We start from the raw sequence: 18,444 nt of genomic DNA on the forward strand, positions 1-18,444 counted from the left end.
TTTAGATCTAGTTTAGATTTCTAATAACTAGAAAATCCTTAAAAGTCTCTTTTTGCTCTAAAATTCTAATTTTAAGATGGAGCTAGCAGGGTTGCATCTCTGTTGGCATTGGAATGAATAGATTCGAAAGAGTTGGAGTAGAGAACGGTGGATGAGGAAAGTTTCAGAGAGTAGGGAAGAATAAAGAAATACAAGGTGAGGAATAAGAATAGGCATTGAAGGTATTGAGGGAAGCAGAATTAGATGCAAAAAGGTGATGAGAGCTAAGATTCAATGAGAGGAGTCTAAAGGTTTTTCTGAAACTCGGAGGAAAGGAGACTTTTGAGGAAATATTGACAATTCCCCCTGATACATAACTTGGAGAAGAAACGGAAACGAGTAGCTTGCATATGTATCAGGAGCTTTTAGAAGGGACTTACAGTTGTTAGTGACTACCTATAATAATTTTGGTAGGACTGGAATATATAGTTCAGGAAAATGAACTTCAAGCTGGCTAGGGAGATCATATCCCTTGAAAAATGAGTCATTTTGCATTCTAAAAAAGAATAGTTCACAATAATCCTTGACCAATCAGTGACTTGTTGGTCATGAGTGCCATTATACTGCGGTTATTATTAGCAATCATTATTTTCATCATATTTTGGAAAGGATTCAAGTGGTCCTTAGTAATTTTTCATTTCTTCAAAAGAAAGGAGAAGCCTGCCCATTAATTTATTTCTAGTCAGACTAAAATGAAAAATCCGACAATTCTAGAAACCCAGAATTTTCCCCTCCCCCAGAGACAATATCCTGTGAACAACAAAAGGGCCAGCCATGGACAAAACTGAGGAAAAGGCCATTTTAATTTATGCCCCTCCTACCTCCTTTCCTTCTGTATCCCCTCCCTCCGCCCCCACTCACCCACCTCAGTTGCCTCTGTGCCTAGGACCCCAATGGTGCTGGTCATTTGCAGACCTTTTTGTTATGGAGGAATCTAATAAACATACTTGACTCATTGGTGTTCTTCAATCAACAGATGTCCTTCTTTGGAGTGTTGTCTGATAAAAGAATCTCAGGGATATTGCAGTGCCATTAATAACTTTTGAATGATTAATTGATTAATGGAATTGAGCAAATCTCATCAGCATTTGAGGCACTATTGAATGGAAATTTAGGGGGAGAAGCTAGGAAGGGTTTTGCAGTGACCCTCAAATTGTATGTCTTCATATAAAGGAGTCTTGTTTCAACAATCAGTCTGTCAACAAGCATTTATTAAGTAACTACTATGTTCTGGGCACTGTGCTAAGTAATAAGATGCCCAGACAAAAGAGAATGAGCATTTATATAGTACCTACTATGTAACAGGCATTGTGCCAGGTGATAAAACACCAAGAGAAAAAATAAAATGGTCTCAATCCACAAGGAACTTATATTTTTATAAAAACAAAAGGTTTATTAAGATATTTTAATTGGCCTATAATGTTAAAATCTTCCATCTATCTTTAGAGTCCTCCCCTTACATCCTTTTCTAGTTCCTCATTATGGTGTGGAGATGATCTTATTTTTCTCACAGTCTATGCCAGCAAACATAAGTCCTGAAAGGTCTTACAAAGTTGTTAAAAAACTATGTCAACTGAGCTTAGCTAAATTCAAGGAAACTCTTCACTATAAGGTTGGTCATCCTGTCAAGAATCTTATTTTAGTATTGACAGCCTTTGAAGACCATTAAGGCATAAAATGTCATAACTTTCATAAATAGAGGTAATGCCAGTTACATCATCGATCTCTAAAGGACTGAAATTCACCTTCAGAATGATGCATTGAGGATTAGAGTCTACTATTATAAAAGTCTAAAGTAAACAATGTTTGTTTAGAGTGCCTAAAGCTCTGCTTTCTTCAGTATTTGTTCTCTTTGGTGTCACCCTCTTCCCACTATTTCCTCAACCAAGAACAAACCTACTGACCTCATTTTCTTTCCATCTTCTTCTTCTCTCTCCATATCCAATCATCCTGCTCTGGAAGGATGGTACAGTGGAACAAGGACTAAAAAAAGACCTGCTATTTCAGCTCTGCTATTTATTACCTTTGCAATTATGGCTAAAGTCATTTAACCTCCCCAGCCTTCAGTTCTTCATCTGTAAAATGAAGGAATTGGACTAGATGACCTCCAAGATCCTTGCCAGCTCTAAATCACAGTCCCATGACTGATAAAATTTAATGGTCTACTAAACATTTTAATTGATTACATTGTCTTTGATTTGTTTGTCAAAAGAATGCAGTAACAATGCAAAAATCTAGATACCAGCAAGTTAGGAATACTAAAGACTTCTAGGTATTTCTGAAATTGTACCACATATGCTCTGTCTAATTGAGTTCTACTTATATGGCTAATGCTGGTAAGTCTTAATGATATGACTGTTATCAATCCTTTGAATTCTTTGAGTGGCAGATGATACTTTAAAAAATATCATTCTATCCAAGTATGCCTCACTTTGGCTATAATAAAGCGCCTGAACATATATTTTCTTTCTTTTTAAAATCATTTTATTGCTCTCTTTGTTTTTATATTACTTATATTTCCCATTGTACTGCTCTTACCTCCCACCCTCAACCAATCCTAATAATAAAGAATTAAAAAGGTGAAAAGAAAACCAACTTAGCAAAACTAATAATGAAAAAATATTAACATTTATATATAGTGTCCTACATTTCTGATCCCTCACCTATGAAAAGACATGGAGGAAGTGCCTTCTTAGATTTTTTTCCTTTTGGGACAAGCTTGATGATTATCATTTTATAATATTATTTTTCTTTATTTTTACTGTTATTTCTATTTACATTGTTGTAGACAATCAGCATGTTGTTTTTGGGGTTCTTCATTTTACATCAGTTCATTTGACTCCATTTTTATAGCACAGCAATATCATTATATTCAAGTACCACAGCTTACTTCGTCATTCCACGAATGTGGGAAAACATTTTTAATATCATTTTATTCTCCTATTTTTTTAGAATTGACTTTTTAAATTCTATTTTATTTTCCCCAATTACATGTAAGAAACAGTTTCTAACATTTTAAAAAGAATTTTGAGTCTTCAATTCTTTCCCTCTTTTGCCCCTCTGAGATGGCAAACAATCTTGTGCATTTTGCAATCATGTGCAATCATGTAAAACATTTTACCATATTAATCCTTTTTGTGGAAAGAAACTAGAACAAAAAAAAAATTTAAGAAAAAAATTGAAAAAAACTTCACTTTAGTCCAAATTCAGACTCTATCATTTCTTTCTCTAGAAGCAGAGGGCATTTTTTATTATGAGTGCTTTGAGTTTGTTTTGCATCATTGTATTGCTGAGAATAGTCAAGTTATTCACAGTTGTTTCTTGTACAGTATTCCTGTCACTGTTTACAATGTTTTCCTGGTTCTGCGTACTTCATCCTGCTTCAGTTCATTTAAGTCTTTCCAGGTTTTCCTGAGTTCCTCCTGCTCATCATTTCTTACAACACAATAGTATTCCATTGCAATCATAACTTATTTAGCCATTCGGTTTACTTTCTAATTCTTTGCTCCCACAAAAAGAGCTGCTTTAAATATTTATGTACATATAGGTCCTCCCCCTTTCTGTTTTTTATCTCTTTGGGATAAAAATATAGTAATGGTATTATCTGGGTCAAAGGGGATGTACTATTTTATAGTAATTTGGGCATAGGTCCAAATTACTCTCCAGAATGGCTGCATCAGTTCACAACTACCCCAACAGTGCATTAGTGTCTCAGTTTTCCTACTTCTCTAAGTTTTGCCATTTTCCTTTTCTTTCATAATAACTAATCTGATAGGTATGGGGTGGTACCTCAGATTTATTTTAATTTATATTTAAATGTGATTAAATTTAATTAATAGTGATTTGAAGCATTTTTGCATGATTAATGAGAGTTTTAATTACTTTATCTGAGAACTGCTGGTTTACATTCTTTGCCCATTTATCAACTGATGTGTAAAGGGAACGCTTTCCTCCCAGAGTCATGAACTTTCTGTTCCTCTGAGCAAGTCCACTAGCCAGCCCATTAGCATGTCTGGAACACTCCAAACAGAGACTTTGACTAGCTTCTGAGATGCCAGCTCACAGGAAAAGGAAATGACAAGGAGAAAGAGGATTATAAAAAATGAGACCATAGAGGAGATCTGGCTCTTCTCCGAGGTTCTTCTCGGAGGTCTTTGACTGGGGGTCTTTCTGTGATTCAGCTTCGGTGGCTAGGGTGGAAGACACTTTTGTGGGCTGGTAAGATTAGGATGGCAGGCTAGGAAGAAATATTTTATTTCCTTCCCTTCTTATGTCTTTCTTAGACTATATATTAAAATTAAGTTGTTAAAAGCTACTATCCTCATGACTTAAGGGTTACATATTTTATAAATGGCAACCACAACAATATTTTTAGCAAATATTATATTTCCAAACCAATTTCTAAATATTACATTTAGCATATTACATTTGGCATAATATTAATTTTCAATATCACATTTGGAAATGACTTGTATTCTTATATATTCAACTCATTTCTCTATGTATTTGAGAAGTTGAGGCTTTTATTAGAAAGATTTGTAAATTTTTTTTGCAGCATTATGATTACTATGTATTGCTCTTCATTCTTTTTCTCTCTGTTTAATTTCTGACTACACCATCCTTTGCCCTATTTTCTGTCTTGACCTTCTCTTATCCTCTCCCCTTCCTACTTTCTTGTAGGATAAGATATATTTCTATACCTAGTTGATTGTGTATGTTCTTCCCTGATTGAACCAATTCAAATAATAATGTTCACATGCTCCCCCCACCATCTCTCCCATCTTCCCCTCTACTGTAAGAATTCTTTCATATCTCTTTATGTGTAATAATTTATCCCATTTTGTTTATCCCTACCTCCTCCCAGTGCATTCCTCTTTCTCATGTCTTAATTTTATCTTTTGTTTAGATGTCCTATCATAATCAACTCACACCCTTGCTCTCTGTCTATGTTATATTGTTTCTAATTGCCCTAATAATGATAAAGTTCTTAGGAGTTATAAGAATAATTTTTCCATGTAGATATGTAAACAGTTTAACCATATTGAGTGACTTTTTATTTCTTTTTCCTGTTTACTTTTTTATACTTCTCTTGAATATTGTATTTGGGAGTTTAAGCTCTGGCATTTTCATCAGGAATATTTGAAAGTCCTCTATTTCAATGAATACCCATTTTTTCCCCTGAAAGATTATATTCAGTTTTGCTGGGTGAGTGATTCTTGGCTGAAGTCTTAGCTCTTTTGCCCACTGGAATATCATATTCCAGGCCCTCCAATCCTCTAATGGAGAAATTGCTAAATCTTGTGTTATCTTGACTATAGCTCCATGATATTTTAATTATTTCTTTTTGGCTACCTGCAGTATTTATTTGATTATTTCTTGATTTCTCCTGGAGTCATTAGCTTCCACTTGCCTAATTCTAATTTTTAAGGCACAATTTTCTTGAATGAACTTTTGTACCTTCTTTTCCACCTGTCCAATTCTACTTTGTAAAGCATTCTTTTCCCCAGTGAATTTTTGTACCTCTTTTTCCATATGGCCAATTCTACTTTTTAAGGAGTTCTTATCTTCAGTTGATTTTTGTGGCTCTTTTACTAATTGGCCTATTCTGTTTATAAGATATTAATTTCTTTATTATTTTTGTGCCTCCTTTACCAAGCTATAGATTTTTTTCATGATTTTCCTGTATCACTCTCATTTCTTTTCTCAATTTTTCTTTCTGCCTCTCTTATTTGACTTTTTAAAGTCCTTTTTTAATTTCTCCATTAATTCTTTATTTTTTAAACCCTTACCTTCCATCTTGGAATCAGTCAATACTTGGTATTGGTTCCAAGGCAGAAGAGTGGTAAGAGCTAGGAAATGGGAGTTAAGTGACTTGCCCAGGGTCATACAGCTGGGGAGTATCTGAGGCCATATTTGAACCTAGGACCTCCTGTCTCTAGGTCTGGCTCTCAATCCACTGAGCTACCCAGCTGCCCCCTCCATTAATTCTTTTTGAGTTTGAAAGCAATTCATATTTTTCTTGGAGGCTTTGTAGTACTGTAGGAGGCTTGACTTTGTCTTCCTGTTTTGGTCTTTCCTGTCACCAAAATAACATTCTATGTTGAATTTCTTTTGTTGTTATTGTTTTTTGCTTGTTTTCCAGCCTTTTCCTTTTTCTTCTCATTTAAAAAAAAACTGTTAAATTGAGCTCTATAACTGTGATGAAGAGAGCACTATTCCAGGCTTGAGGTTCTATGTATAGATACTTTCAGAGATAGTTCTGGGAATCTATCTTTCTTCAGTTCTTCCAAGGTGATATGATGTAAGGAGAAGTTTGTTTAATGTTCCTTCCAACCTGTGCTCTGATCTATAACCACGAACACTCTTTTCAGCCTTGAAACTGTGACCACAATCCCCTACTCCCCTGTGGCCACAAGCACTGGTATGTGTTGGTGCTCCTTCTCACCCTGCAATGGCAACCAAAACCACGACTGTAACCTAGATCTGGTTATGTGCAATGAGACAAGAGTCTTGCACCCAAAGCCACAAAGAGTCCCCTGTAATCGCCTTCTGAGCAATTATCTGACCCCATACTCTTACCATCTGTGACTGAGAACTACAGAAGCCACAGAGGGTCTGCCTTGGTGTACTGCTTTGTGTTCAACTTCTGGTGTAATAGACATGCCAGTCATCTAAGTTGTTTGAGGCTGAAAAATTATTTCACCTCATCTTTTTGTAGGTTATTGTGCTCCAGAATTCATTTTTAGGCATTGTATCACAGTGTTTTGGAGAATGATTTGGTAGAGATCAGGTGGGTCTGTGTACCTTCTCCACCATCTTGGTTCTGCTCCTAGAATTTATTTTTTAAAAGAAAAGTGACCATTACCCAAGCTTTATGCATATAGAAAAGACATTTCATTAATTTCCTATCAAGTTTGACAGGGATGATTTCTGTCCAATGTCAGGATAAAGCTATACTTTTAGATTCCATTCATTCATCAAATGTTGACTTCAATCCCTCTTGTGTACAGAGCATTGGCCCTGAATGAAATATAAAGTTTTGTTAAGACATTGTCTCTGCCTCCCACATAATTTACCATTGTAATGATGGGGAGTAGGAAAGAGAACTGATGGGGGTAAATGGAATGTTGAGTATTGGCAGTTGCATGAGGCAAGAATGACAGTTGGGAACTGAACAAGAACTTCTGGGAAATTCTCTGAGGAGCAGTTTCTTGAGAGCTGAGACACAGAAGAGAGTGGAAGGAGGAGCTGTTTCTCGGGGCCATTCAAGATACCTGTGGAGATTTCTGTCACTGACAGAAATCCTAATATTGAGGGAACCTGTTTAAAGCATCGAGGATTCCTGTCAAGAAACCTAATTTCTTCAAAGACTTTCATTTCCATGAACCATTGAGATACTGGACTCAAATTGGTGAGCAATGCTCTCCCCTATTCTACCTCTCCCCTGGGTACAAGAAAACCTTGTACTTCAGTAATTAGTTTTATTTAGAAAGAGATTTAGGGCAACCAGAACCCCTCTAACCTCAACCCTTTGCCCCAGTCAACATTTTTATTTTATTAAATGCTTTATTAAATTAAATTAAATAAACATTATTAAATGCTAAAAATAGCATTTATTTTTATCTAGAGAGTAAGCCCTTTGGCAGACTCCATCTTGTTGCCAGTTTTCAAGAAGACTCCAGGGGGAGGCTTGTGAGTGCCCCAAAGCAGCACATACCTGGATTGAAGTCCCTCATACCTCTCCTGGTAGAGAAGACTTCCCTGCCACCCCTGAGGGCCCTCAAACTTTTTTTTCAAACTTTTACCTGTTTAAATTTTTTTTAAAGGCAAGGGTTAAAAGTAACTTAGAAACTAAAAAAAAAAAAAGACTTTCCATTATTTTGTTGTTGTTGATTTGTTTGCTATTTTCAAATTGCACCTCTGCTTTTTGTTCTCCTTCCTGATTTTAATTGCTCATCTTAAAGCATGGAAAAAGACATACATATCCCCCCTTGACACCGTGAGACTTTGATATGAATGAGTACAAATTTTAGTGTAAACTGCAAGTAGGAATTGTTTTCTAATATTAATGAGAGAAATTCTTTTGGATGCCAAAACTTTCATCTCCCCTATTTGTAATAGTTAAATTTCAGAGATTATAAAACTATCCACTCTATTAAGACTCCACAAAGCTATTTTAAATCATTTTAGGTTCAGATCCCATCTCTGATGCTACTCATCTGACCTTGGCCAAATCATTCATATCTTTCAATATCAGCTTCCTTATTTATACAATGAGGGGCTCGAACTAGATGGTCTCTGTGGTTCCTTCCAATTCTACAGCCATGATCCTCTGAACCCTCTCTTCTTCCACAGCTAATGTTGAGGTTATCCCAGGTTAGGGAGGAGGATTGGTGGGACTAGAAGCCACTGTGCCCCAAATCTCCAACCTGTTTTACTGCTGCTATTTTTCCCAGGCTACATTTTTTCTTTGGCTCAGTTGTATTATGGCTTCGTCCCAAGCCAGACTATCTGAGTTGGAGTCAACCAGAAGAAAAGGGATAGGGCTAGTAAGGCAGTCTGGACATGATGAATCAGAGCTTTTCAGCAGACTCCAATACCCACAGGGCCTTTATGTTCTGTGTTTCCTGACTCCTTTTCTTCTGAAAATATTCCTACTGGAAAAAGAAAAAAGAAATAAATATTGGGAACAGACTGCTTCTTAAAGAACCAGGTGATCATAAAAAATACATGAAGAAGGGAAGGAATAAACAGAGAAACTTGTTTTAAGTTTTTAAAAAGACTAGGAATAAATGATGCAAGAAAACTAGTGAATAATCAATCACATTTAAGGGAGGCAATCTTGGACAATGATTCTTTAAAAACCATAAACTGACATAGAGAAAATTATGCAGATAACTAAATATAGGTCACTTTTATTGTTAAATGTCAAGACTATGTTTCATAGAGTATATTCAGAGAGATAATGACCTAAGGACGATCCATTATGTAGCTAGAGATAAATAATACATTGGATTTCTGTGGAACCTGTTTCCCACCTTTGTGTGCCCAGACAGGGCAGTATTCAAATCGTGAATCATTCATATACGCATCCAGGAGAGATAGACAAAATAAATAGCTAACAGCAACAAGATAGACTGGGTACATATACACCAGAGATGTGGCATATCTTTCTAATTGCTAGATGTGTATCTCCTGTTCCATCCAGTTTTTTTCAGCTCCCAATTGTTGTGTTCCTCATAATTGTGCACTATGTTGCCAGCTCTGGCAAGGCTCAATTATATGAACAAGCAGTAGAGAAAATTTGTATGGGCCATGCAACATCTACCCAGGGACTTTTCTACCAAATTCCGAAGACATATATAGAGTGCAGAAAAGGAAACTGGAAACTGTCTATAGAAAATGTCCCAGTTTGGGACGACTGAATTTCTTCTCCTTCCTGTAATGCTTTCCTTCTTATCTTCCACCAGAGGGCAATATTCAGTCATCAGAGAAGCAAAATGACTATCAAACACAGACCAGTGGAGCCTGCCAATAGCATCTGCAAGGAAGAAGCATCCTTGACAAAAGGGAATCAAGTTTAAAAATGGAAATCTTCTCTCCAGCCAAGGTGGGTAGGGCAGGCAGCTTGAAGCACAGTGGTGTCACAGAAGGTGTCCACAGATAATTGAGAGTTGACCGTACAAAAAACCATCTTGTTCTTCAAAATTCAACTTCACTTCCTCGGACCAATTATTCTTTCCAAGCTATTTGCACATATGCTTGAGTCACAAACCTGATCATTATTTTTCTGTTACCGCTAATTGATTTTGTCTCTGGAATCAGTGAATCAGTCAATCAACAAGCTTTTGCTAAGTACCTACTATGTGCTGAGTACTAGGAAGGAAGGAAGGAAGGAAGAAGGAAGGAAGGAAGGAAGGAAGAAGGAAGGAAGGAAGGAAGGAAGGAAGGAAGGAAGGAAGGAAGGAAGGAAGGAAGGAAGGAAGGAAGGAAGGAAGGAAGGAAGGAAGGAAGGAAGGAAGGAAGGAAAGAAGAGGGAAGGAAGGAAGGAAGGAAGGAAGGAAGGAAGGAAGGAAGGAAGGAAGGAAGGAAGGAAGGAAGGAAAGAAGAGGGAAGGAAGGAAGGAAGGAAGGAAGGAAGGAAGGAAGGAAGGAAGGAAGGAAGGAAGGACAGAAGGAAGGAAGAACAGAAGGAAGGAGGGAGAGAGGGAGGAAGAAACCCTTCCTACCCTTAAGGATTTTATGGACTTAACCATATACACATAAACAGATATACATGTAAATATAGAATGAAAATAAAGTAGATACAAAGTAGTTATTTACAAAGTAATGAGGGAGTTAGGAAACAGGTAGGTGGTAAAATGGATAGAGCTCTGAGCCTAGAGTCATGAAATTTTAATTTCAAATCCAGCCTCAGACACTAACTATATGATCCTGGTTAGGTCACCTACCCCTGTTTGCCTCAGTGTCTTCATCTATAAAATGAGAATAATAATAATAACTACCACCCAGGGTTATTGTGAGGGTCAAATGAGATAATAATAGTAAAGTACTTAGCACAGTGCCTAGCACATAGTGAGCACGTTGTAAAGCCAGAAATGGTTTTGGTTTTTGAACTATTAACACAATTAAATCCTTGCCAGCAGAAGTTAACTGTGACCGTAGGTCAGAAGGGTGTGGCATCCAAGGAACATGTGTGTATTTGAAGGATCTATGAATTAGAGTTTTCGATTGAGAACCTTTTATGTATTGCCATTTGAAGGAGAGAGGGCAGGAATACAGATGATTTCTATGATTAGACTAAGATGGTTGAATTATAGTGGAAAGTTTCACAAGCTGATTTGTAATGGGGGTGGAGAACCTGGATGTGATCCTGCTAGAGGCTGAAGTCTACGAGAGAAAGAGAGAGAGAGAGACAGAGAGAGACAGAGACAGAGAGAGGGAGGGAGAGAGGGAGGGAGGGTGGGAGGGGGGGGAAAGAGGGAGGGAGGGGGGGAGAGAGAGAGAGGATGAGGTAGTGGGTACAAGATGTTTTAATTCTGTGATTAAGAGCTTTGGAGTGGATCTCTGAGGTGGTATTCTGAGGGGATTAAGCATGGGATATGTGTATTAATCCTCTGAGTATTTTGCTCTTATATTATTTTTCTTGAAGTTAGGGAGAGAATGATAATCATAACAATTTCATTAGTAAGGGAAGGTAGTGGGAGAAGTCACATAGAGGGGGCCTGAGTGGGTGTCTCCATCTTTCCAGAAGGTCGCTTTGCAACTCTGGTATCTACATGTGACTGTGTCAGACAACGTGGGTTTGATGGCCATCAGCAGGAAAGAATACTTGATTTGGAGTTAGAGGGCCTTTGATGGAATCCCAGGTTTTCTGCTTAGCAACTGTGGTCATGTCCTCTCTGAGTTGCAGATACTTCATCTGTAAAATGGGCGAATTAAATGATCTCTAAAATCCCTTTCAATCAACTAATATTTATTAAGTACCTACGATGTCCTAGGCACAATGGGACACTATAGAACCAGTCTATTAACATTCATTAAACAGCCTGGGGGCTACATGATTAAGTCGTGTAGGTGGGGAGTTTGTGGGGGCATGGTAGGGAGATGAGTGCCATCCTTAAATGATTAGGAGGATTAGGGATGAGCTGCTACATGTCCACTTCTCACCACCTTCTCTAGCCAGAGGGAGGGAAGGGCACCAAGGGCAGGGCGCAGAATGATGAGTTTCTGAGATGATGACATCCAAGAAAATAGCCAGGTGAGAAATGATGAGAGGATACAAATACCAAAAGTGAAACAAATCCTACTCTTAAAAATTTTATATGCTAGCAGAGGTTACATATACCTGTATAAGTACACATACACACACACGCACACACACACATCCAAGGAAGTTAGGGAAGGACAGTAGTAGTTGCAGGGAATAAGGAAAGGTTTTGGGGGTAAAATATTACATGAATCCCATCTTCCACACATGAATTGTGTGGAAGAGAAGAGAAGAAAACAAAAACTGGATGTGCAAAGACATAGAGATGGGAGAAGTCATTCATAAGGAAAAAGGAGTTAGCCAATTTGGGTGGATTATAGCATGAGGTATACTCCCTGAAGAGTGACCTCAGGAAGAATCAGGCATTGCTCAGCAGCCATCACCACTAACATTTCAAAAAAAAAAATATTAAAAAAAATTTAATCCTTCCGAAAATAAAAGATCTTAAGAATGAAGAAGAAAACCAATTGATGGATGTTCCAGTTCTGGTAGAGGAAGACAAAGAAATTAAAAAGTGTATGAAAGAAGTAGATGAAGGCTTGAATGTTCAAAAGGAAGAAATGGTGAATTTAAGAAAACAGAACAGAGGCTGAGAAGACTGAAAACTTCAAGATGAAAATCCATTCATTTTCAAAATTAGCAGTCAGTGAAAGAAGAATTTAAGCAGGCCTGTGTGGACACCCAGAAGCAATTCCCACACCATTATAAGGGCAGGCTCAAACAACATATGTGCTCTATCCAGGTGAAGAAGGACCTGGTTGGGATGGAGAAAGAACTCAAGGAGAAGATTGCTCTGGTCAGAAGGATCCACCCCAGGTGAATAGAAGTTAAGAAAACTCTCTCAATTCTTAACAAATTTCTCCCCTAAGATAGAAGATACAGACAGAAAATGACAGTCTTAGGGACAAGGACAAGATCAGAAAGCCATACAAGGAGATCCAAAAGACCTAGCAGGATCTCGATGGCAAAGAGAAAAATTTGAAGTTTATTCAATTACTAGATGAAGTCATGATGCAAAGATACAAAATCGACCAGCAGTTCAGAAGATGTCTCACCTTACAATACAAATTCTATTTTGACAACCTGCTCTCCTAGCTGACCTACTCCAGGAAGATGCTCTTTAACCACAAGAACCAGCCATCATGGTCCAGCTAAAGAAGGTGTGAAGCTGCTTTTAGTGATATGCAGTCCCTTTCCAGAGGGGAACACTTTCAGCCACTTGTTTCATTCTGCCTTTGTGGTCCATCTCAGAATCACCCTTCAGATTCCTGGATGAATTCCATGTCTTCATGGACATGGTCAATAGGAGAATTGCCATAGACATTATCTTCAACTCCCAGCACTATGGCCAGTTCATCCTACTCATGCCATAGAACAGGAGCACTCTTTCCCTAAGAAGACTTATTAGAATCCTGTGAATGCCCTACCTAAAGAGAGGCCAGAGAGTCCTGTCTCGCCAGCTGACCAATCAAGAAGAAAAAGAAGATGGAAAACAATTTCTAATTGAATGTGATCTTCATATTACCCGCTTATGACACAATTGTATGAATGTTCCTGTTTTCATGTGTCTCCATTGTTGTGTGTAAAATGTCATTACTTTAAAGAAATAATATTTGATCATTAAAAACATTTCAGAAATGAGAAAAGCCTCTTTGTTCTCCCAGTGTAGAATGTGTGTCTGTCTCAGCTTTGAACTGTAAAGAGAACCCCTAATTCCATGTCTCTAGCATGTGGCTTTAAAAAAAAAACTAAATAGAAGAGAAGCATCTAGGCAGGACACAGTGGATAGAGCACCAAGCCTGGAATTGGGAAGAACTGTATTCAAATTTGACCTCAGATTCTTCCTAACTATTTGTCCCTAGGTAAATCACTTAATCCTTTTTTTAAAAAATTGGAAGAGTTTTTGGTTTGGGGTTTTTTGTTTTTTACCTTACAAGTTATAAAGAGCCATTAAAATTTTTTTTTGCAAGCAGTGAAACAGTGAGATCCGCATTTAAGGAAAAATTGTGGAGAATGAATTTGACCAGGAAGACGCTTGAGGCAGCAAAAGGCCAATTGTGGTAGTCTAGGCAAGAGGTGATGAAAACCTGAACCAATGTGGTAGCTGTGGGAGCAGAGAAAAGGTTTTGGACAAGAAAGGGTTTGGAGAAAGAAACAGCAAGGTTTGGCAACCAATTAAATATGTAGAGGGAGGGAGGATGAGGAACTAAGAATAGCACTAATATTAAGAATTTTGAAAACTGGCAGAATAATATCTTTCACAGAGATATGGGAGTTTGGGAGAAGACTTACAGAGGGAAAGAGAATGAGCTCTGTTTTGAACTTGTTGAGTTTGATATGTCTCTGGGATATTCATTTTGAAATGTTCAACAGGCATATGGTGATTCAAATGTGAAGTGGATAACTGACTGGAGTTAAATATGTGGAGGTAAGAAGTATTTATTTAGAATTGGTCATTAAACTCTAGGCAGTTGATGAGATTAGAAAGAGAGAAAGGATAAAGGATGAAGAAAAGGAGCCCAAGATAGGGCCTTTAGGCACACAAAAATAATTAGGATGATGAGCCAGCAATGGAAACTTAGAATCAAGAGAGTAATGTCACAAAAATCCAGAGATCAGAGAATATCCAGGAGGAAAAGGGTGTTCAGCACTGTCATATTCAAAAGACAGTTCAGCCAAATGAGAACTGAAAAGACTATCATATTTGGCAATGTAGAGATCACTTATGTTTTTGGAGGGAGCAATTTCAGTTGGGTGATGAAATCAGAAGTCAAATTGAAAAACTGGGGAAAGAAGTGAAGAGGGTGAGTATAGAAAGCTTTTTCAAAGTTTGAGAAAAGGAACAGAAATAAAGAATTAAAATATGTAAAGCTTAAAAGAATGATGAGGATCAGTGAATTTTGTTTAAGGTAGGAGAGATTTGGACATGTTTAAAGGGAATAGACAAGGAACCCATAGATAGCTGAAGATCACAGAGAAGAAGGATGACTGAGAGGGCAATCTGCTTGAGAGGATAGTATCCTTTCATATGAAGAATCCAAGAGTCAGGCTGTTCTCAGAGTGCCAAAGCCAAGAAAAGGATAGGTGGAGTTCATACTTAGAATACAGAACAGACTGGAATGGGAAAGACAGAAGGTCCACCAAAGAAACAGCCAAATGATTCTGATAGTAATCTTCTTAGGAAGCAATGGTCAGGATTAAGAAGTGATTATCAAAATCAAACTGACAATAGGGTAGGAGCAAGATTGTAAGTTGGAAGGGGCCTTAAAGGTCCCTAGATCCCAACCCTTTGTGTTACAAATAAGGAAACTGAGGTGCTGAGATTTTAAGTGACTTGTTCATGGTCACACAACTAGTAAGTCTCTGAAGTATGATTCTTACCCCAGTGCTCTATCCACCAAATGCCTTACATGCCAAGAAAGAGAGACAGAGATAGAGATAGAGAAAAGACAGAGAGACAAAGAAAGTGACAGAGACAGACAGAGAGAGAGAGAATTCCAGACTTTTCAAGAAGCCAGGGAGAGGATTTAAAGGACATAAGAGCAAGCTAGGAAAACATGACTTTTTCCATTTTGTATCTGTAATTTCCTGGTTGTGTGGAGTAATAACTCAACATCTGTATCATAGTGATTTTGCATGACAGTGTACTGTTAATGACTTACTACAAAGAGGGAATGGGGTGCTCAGGGAGGAGTAATATCTTTGGTATGGAGGGCTTGTTGTGCCCTTCTAGGGCACCTCTCCAGCCTCTGACCCTCATCTGACACCCAGCTCTCACTTGTGGCTCCCAGTAGCTGCTAGCATGTGGCAGCGGCCACACCCTGGGCAACAGCTTTGACAGGCCGGCTAAACCTTGTGAGGGTAGCCATCGGGTCGTCGACCCCTGATGAACCAGGGCTTTGCTCACCCAGCATGAGAAGACTGCTTCAGCGGACAGGTGGAAGAAACCAACAAGAAGGTTCAACGGCTGAGATGGCAACACAGCAAAGCACTGTGGAGTGCTTAGGGCGTGTTGGAGCACAAAGGTCAACACGGCCATCCAATGCAGCTGAGGAAGTCTCCAGGTGTAACGACTTTTCGTGCCACTGGACCCAGGCTTCCAACGCCGAGAGAGTAAGACTGTCTCTGTGCATCGACTTTTCCACTTAAATCTTCATGCACAAGTGTCTTTGTGCGCACTCATCTATCATAGATGAAAACGCATAAAGACAATCGTCATCCTCGGTTACCGAGAGACTACTACTACAAAGAGGGAAGCAATAGGATGGCATTAAATGCTGGCAACAAAAGCAGGATGCTTGTGATAACAGTAACCACTGATAAGGTGGGGATGGGAGGACAGGTGGTACAACCCCTCGAGTGACACAGGTATGAATCTGTCTCCTGGATTGGTTCCATAGACAATAATGATTGGCGCTTATTTTTTTTGCCTAAAGAATCTTATCTGAAAATAATTTCTTCAGTTCCCTGACTCTGGCCAAGTTTTTATTTTAATGTTTCTTCATATTCCTGATGTGCCTTAAATATTAAGAGCAAAGCTGTTCCTTCCAGCGATATGCTTCAGAATATATTATTAAACCTAATGATTTTAAGCAGAAGGGAGAATGTCAGATGACTAATTCATGGCCATGTTAGAATTTTCACTGCACCATATGTGAAGCAGTCTTCTGAGATCTTAGGTTAAATACCAATAAAATTTACACTTCAAACAGTGGGCTATAATAGACCTATTGGAATATTTCTCAAATTCACATATTTTTAAAATGCTAATAAAAAACACACTTAACAATTTCTCATGCCAACTTTCACATAGGTTTGTGGCCCTCTGTAATCTTCCCAAAGCTCTGAGCATGGGGGCAGCTGGGTAGCTCAGTGGATTGAGAGCCATGTTGAAACAGAGCTATGTTTTAAACTTACTTTTCTAAGTGGTATAAGGGAGGAAATGTATGTACTTTGTTCTTGTCATAGAAGTAAACAGAGCTTTGTAAAAGCTAATCAATTTTAAGTGGATATGTAACTAAATTGCTAGTCCCAGACCCTCAACAAAGGATGTGACATGACTGGGCTTAAGTTTAATAGAAAACAAATGCCCTGGAGCTGCTGGGTGGCTCGGTTGTATGGAGAGTCAGGCCTAGAGACAGGAGATCCTGGGTTCAAATCTGACCTCAGACACTTCTCAGCTGTGTGACCCTGGGCAAGTCACTTGACCCCCATTGCCTAGCCCTTACCACTCTTCTGCCTTGGAACCGATACACAGTATTGATTCCAATATGGAAGGTGGTAAGAGTTTCAAACAAATAAACAAACAAACAAACCAAAGCTCTGACCATATCAAACATACACCTCCCCTGACCCTCACCTCCATTCAATAAAATCCAATAGTTCTTTATTACCTATAGAATAAAATATAAAATTCTCTGTTTGGTGTTCAAAGCTCTTCGTAACCTGGCCCTTACCTGCCTTTCCAGTCTTCTCATAACTAAACAGCCCTCTACCCCTGCCCTGAGCCCCATCCCTCCAACCCCCTGCCCAAAATCTGGAAAACAAGATACCCCAGTTCCCAAAAAGCATTTTCACTGGCCTTTCCCCGCACCCGAGATGCTTATGCCTCATCATTTCTACCTCCTGACCTTGGCTTTCTTCCAGGCCCAGCTAAAATCTCACCTTCTAGAAGAAGCCTTTCCTAAATCTTAATTCTTGTGCCTCCCCTCAGATTTTCTCCAGTTTACCCTATCTATATTTTCTTCTTACATAGTTGTTTGCAAACTTTCCTCTTTCATACTGTGAGCTCCTTGAGAGTAAGAACTCTTTGTATCCTCAGCCATTAGCACAGTGCCTGGCACACAGTTGACACTTCATGAACATTTGTTGACTAACCTAAGGAAATAGTTGGCTAAAAAGGAGCTTCTGAAAAGGCTCATTGCAGTAATTCTTTGTAGCCACCAGATGATGCTGTGATGAGTAATTCTGACCAAGTTTAAAGGCCCTTTCTGTGAGCTAAAATATGATGTAAAGAATATGGGTTTTTTCTATTTCAAAAAACAAACAATGCTTCTAAATATTATGAACTTATTTTAAAATTAATCTCCAAGGGGCCTAAAGTACTCCAAAGTTTATAAACCTGTAAACCAATAATCTAATGAATATGATTGTCAGATAACTAATGGTCATATTTCCTTTTTTCTAGAGGAAAAAATTGAGATTTGGATTAAAGTAATTTTCTTAGGAGCATAGTCTTGAAGATTTGGAATAAAACCTAAAACCTTTTTTGCTGTTTTCCAATGGGTTATACTGTTTGGTGCATTGAAAAGCCCAGAAAAACTTGAGTATGAAGTAGGATACTGGGTGAATGTCAAGCTCAGTGTTCTCATCTGCAAAATGGAAACAATAATTCTATGAATATCAGACAACATTTTTATGAGATAAAATGAAATAATGTATGTAAAGCCAACCTTAAAGCACTATATGAATGTTAGAGTTTATTATTGTTTCTGGAGCAGCATCTGATAGGAGTAAAGGTTTTGGGTAGGGAGTACGTGACAAGTGTACAAAGGTTCAGGGAGAACTAGCACCTCTGATGTGAGTACTTGCCAAGCCCTTTTTGAAGGAGTTCAGACATAAGGAGACATGGGAGTT

The 18,444-nt window shown here is 38.2% G+C and overlaps 1 long non-coding RNA gene across 2 annotated transcripts in view; it reads left to right on the plus strand.

Annotated features, from left to right (window-relative positions):
• The first annotated feature begins 4,576 nt into the window (after positions 1-4,576).
• LOC103098643 (uncharacterized) overlaps positions 4,577-18,444 on the plus strand; it is a 28,138-nt gene continuing 14,270 nt past the window's right edge. The window contains exons 1-2 of one of the 2 annotated variants that reach the window (XR_008913661.1): positions 4,577-7,450; positions 9,510-9,649. This is a non-coding gene — a long non-coding RNA (uncharacterized LOC103098643). The remainder of the gene's footprint in view (positions 7,451-9,509; positions 9,650-18,444) is intronic. The other variant, XR_469997.3, reaches the window with a different exon arrangement.

This window comes from Monodelphis domestica, chromosome 7 (assembly GCF_027887165.1).
Source record: "Monodelphis domestica isolate mMonDom1 chromosome 7, mMonDom1.pri, whole genome shotgun sequence".
In the NCBI taxonomy this organism is placed as follows: domain Eukaryota; kingdom Metazoa; phylum Chordata; class Mammalia; order Didelphimorphia; family Didelphidae; genus Monodelphis; species Monodelphis domestica.